The sequence below is a fragment of the Tachyglossus aculeatus genome, chromosome 2 (genome assembly GCF_015852505.1).
Source record: "Tachyglossus aculeatus isolate mTacAcu1 chromosome 2, mTacAcu1.pri, whole genome shotgun sequence".
NCBI lineage: Eukaryota > Metazoa > Chordata > Mammalia > Monotremata > Tachyglossidae > Tachyglossus > Tachyglossus aculeatus.
The window spans coordinates 113,127,120-113,131,092 of record NC_052067.1 but is presented as its reverse complement, the minus strand read 5'-3'; the positions used below and the strand labels follow the sequence as shown (position 1 = coordinate 113,131,092).

General features: G+C 39.4%; 1 non-coding gene across 1 annotated transcript; it reads left to right on the top strand.

The window, feature by feature from the left end:
- Window positions 1-3,393: 3,393 nt before the first annotated feature.
- On the top strand, window positions 3,394-3,496 carry LOC119924544. Its single transcript, XR_005449252.1, has one exon. It is a non-coding gene; the product is annotated as a U6 spliceosomal RNA (small nuclear RNA).
- Window positions 3,497-3,973: the final 477 nt, after the last annotated feature.

The following is a 3,973-nucleotide window of genomic DNA, read 5'->3' as shown; positions in this document are numbered from 1 at the left end:
ATTCAATATATCACCAAATCCTGTCAGTTCAACCTTCACAACATTGCAAAAACCTGCTGTTTCCCTCCATTCAAACTGCTACCATGTTGATCCAAGTATTTATCCTATCCTGCCTCAGGTACTGCATCTCTCTCCTTGCTGACCTCTCTGCCTCTTGTCTCTCCCCACACCATATCCATTCTTCACCCTGCTGCCTGGATCATTTTTCTGCAAAATCATTCAGTTCATGTTTCTCCCCTTCACAAGAACCTCCATTGGCTGCCCATCCAGCTCCGCATAAAGCAGAAACACATTACACATAAAATCCTCTAGAGCAACTTACTCACTTTTCCTTAATCTCATCTTCACCTTGTCACTCACATCCTGCCTCTGGCCTAGAACTCCCTCTCCCTTCAGACATAAAATGAATCTCCCCACCTTAAAAGCCTTATTCAAAGCATTTCTTCTCCACGAGTCCTTCCTTGATGAAGCTTCAGTACTTCTTCTTTCACTGCCTACTGAATTGCCTTTGCACCCTCAGCCTGACAGCACCTATGTACATTTTTTTTTATATTAACGTCTCTTTCCCCGTCTAGATTGTAAGCTCCTTGTGGGCAGAGAACGTTTCAAGCAACTCTGTTATATTGTACCATCCCAAGCACTCAGTACAGTGCTCTGCACACAGTAAGCACACCATAAATATGATTGACTGTCTCCAAGTTCCATACTTAAACTAGAAATTGGGACGAAAAGCGAAATCCAGTAATAACAGTATTGGCATATTGAGTTGTATTTATTTTTCTGGACCATGCCTGGAAACGTTTTTTTTTTTCCTTTTAACAAATGCCAGATTTTTCCGATAATAATCTAGTTCCCTTGGATACGTTAGAGTTTTGAATGTTGTCTTTTATGGGATAGGAATGGCTATTGATTTTTGAACAAAGCTCACATTGATTTCACTGGGTCTTCCACCAAGAGACTGATGACGAGATATGCCCTACAGTGGCTTAAACTCAACATTTGAAGAAAAACATGACACAGATTTACTAGAAATCTCCTGGTTAGAATGGCAAAGCATAGGCATTTATTAACCTGCATGTGAAGAGGGAAATTGTCAAGAGCTTAGATTGTGGATAAGGACTCAGGGCTTATAGGGATTCAACTCTGTTCTACTTTGACAGCTGGTGAGATATTAGCAATCCCTGTATCCAGTATGGGCCGCAATGTGGTCAGCACTGAAATGGGGTCAATGCTCTGTCACCTCACAAGGAAAGGAATTAATACTTCCTTTGCATTAAGATTCAGAAATACAGAGTCTGACAGCTTAATTTGTCTCCACCTAGAGTTATAACTTTTCAGCAACTTCGAAGTATGATTCTTTCTTTGGAGATTTGTGTTCTTGATTCCCAAGATGGTGCAGGGATATTTGCACTCTTTTTCTCTTCACTTTCTGTAACATGACAGTTTGTAATCAATTTCTGTATAAAGTATTCTTCTATGAGTACAATGAGTTCTTTACACAAAACTCCCTATGTCACTACTTTACACATGATTAAACTAAATCATCTCAGCTACAAAGACGACAAGTTTCAAGGGAGAAAAAAACCCTAAATCAGGATACCCTGGTTAGCTCCTGTAATTGGCTTCTTAAAAATAGAGAAAAAAAAAAAAACATTAGAAATAATGTAAAGTGCATTAATGTGCTCTCCCAAGATAAAAAGAAAAATTCCTCCCAAATTTAAATATGTTTAGAAAGTGATAAAAAATACAATTCAATGCAATAATACAATGTAGTAAATTAGTTATAGGATCAACTAGCAGTGTATTAATAATTGGAGATTAGGTATTATACTTTTGTGTAAGCACTTAAATACAATATTTAAAATACAGAATATCCACTTCTGACAGAATCACAGGCACTGGTCTGATTTCTGCCATTACGAATTCACTCTCAGGTCTCTTTTCCACTAGGCAAACTATATTCCTCCATCATTACCTACTCTATCCCATCTCAACAAACTTTTCTAAGTTGTTTTTTTTTTATTGTATTTAAGTGCTTACTAGAAGCCAGGCAAAGTACCAAGTGCTGGGAATGATACATGCTAATCAGGTAGGACCAGTCCACATCCCACATGAGACTCACAGTCTTAATCCCTTTTTCAAACAAGGTAACTGTGGTAACTTTTTCAAAGAAGTTAAGTGACTTGCTCAAGCTCATAGATAAGTGGAGGAAGTAGAATTAGAACCCAGTTCATTTGACTTCCCATCTCATGAACTTTCCACTAGTCTATGCTTCTTCTCAAGTTCCCCCTGAATCTCCCAGGTTTTCTTCACCTTTGTACTTAACCTCTGATGATATAATAACCTCACCAAGTATTGTGTTTGGTGAAACTGAAACAATCGGAAATGAACTTCCTAAAGTCCTGCATCTTGCTAATCTTCTTCATGGCATTCCTTTGCTGTCGTCCTTCGCAGGGTGTTTCTTAAGAGGCAGTCACCTGCCTGTTCAGTAAATCCACTTTTCCACTTGTGCTCCCCTTTCATCAATTAATAACACTTGCTCCTACTCTCCTCCCCTCCCTCACTATCTTTGAGCTCTTTAACCTCATTAATGTTTTTAATCTTTAACTTCAGAGAAGTAGCATGATCTAGCGGGAAAATCGTGCGGAGGGCAGGGTTTAGGTGGGAAGATGAAGAGACGCAGCATGCCTAGTGGATAGAGCACAGGGCTGAGAGTCAGAAGGACGTGGGTTCTAATCCTAGCTTTGCCACTGGTCTGCTGTGTGACCTTGGGTAAGTCAATTAACTTCTCTGTGCCTCAGTTACCTCATCCATAAAAATATGGATCAATGTTTTGAGCCCCTGTGGGACATGGACTGTGTCCAACCTGATTAACTTGTATCTACCCAAGTGCTTAGTAGGGTGCCCGGCATATATGAACTTAAGAAATACTATGAAACTCTAATTACAATAATAACAACAACAATAATATTTGTTATGCATTCACTACATGTCAGGCATTGTAATACATACTGGGGAAGATACAATATAATCGGGATCCACATGGACCTCACAGTCTAAGTAGGAGAGAGAACAAGTATTGAATCCCCATTTTCCAGATGAGGTAACTGATGCTCAGATAAATTAAGTGGCTTGCCCAAGGTCACATAGCAGGTAAGCAGGAAAATGGCAGAGCTGGGATAAGAACACAGGGCCTCTGATTCCTAGGACCATGCTCTTTCCACTAGCTCATGCTGCTTCTCAACCTCTTCCCATCTGGCTCTTCCCTTTCTACTTTCAAACTCCTAAATCACCATAACCAAAAAAGCACTTAGGATATCCCACAGCCTCTTCTAGCTATTATTCTATCTCCAAACAGATAGTGCTAGTATAGTATAGCTAGACTAAACAGATGTGCTTTGGCAGCACATATACTAAAATTTGGAAGATACAGAGAAGATTAACATGGCCTCTGCACAAGGATGACATGCAAATCTGTGAAGTGTTCAATATTTTTCTGCTTACTTGTGTTGGTGTCTGTCACCCCCACTCTAGACTGTGAACTTGTTGTGGGCAGGGATTGTCTCTATTGCTATATTGTAATTCCCCAAGCACTTAGTGCAGTGCTCTGCACAAAGTAAGCACTCAATAAATACAATTGAATGAATGAATGAATGCTTAGGCATGGTCAAAATGTTTCATGTGTTTGTCTTCAGTTTCTAGAAATTGGATACTGAATTGTCTGAATGGAGCACATGCCCCTTAGCTATAGATTCGTATTAGCTTTTGCATCACTATGAATCCTAGTAGTGTCGCATCTTGAGATACTGACAGACAAATCAGGCTTAAAAAACAGATGTGATGAGAATAAAATAGAGCTTCCTTCCAAAATCTAGGCTGGAAAGACAAACTGTGAAAAAAAAATGCTAAGGTATATTGTCAGATGCCTTTCCTTCAGTGAGATTGGCAAAAAGATAAAATGTCATCCTGGCTC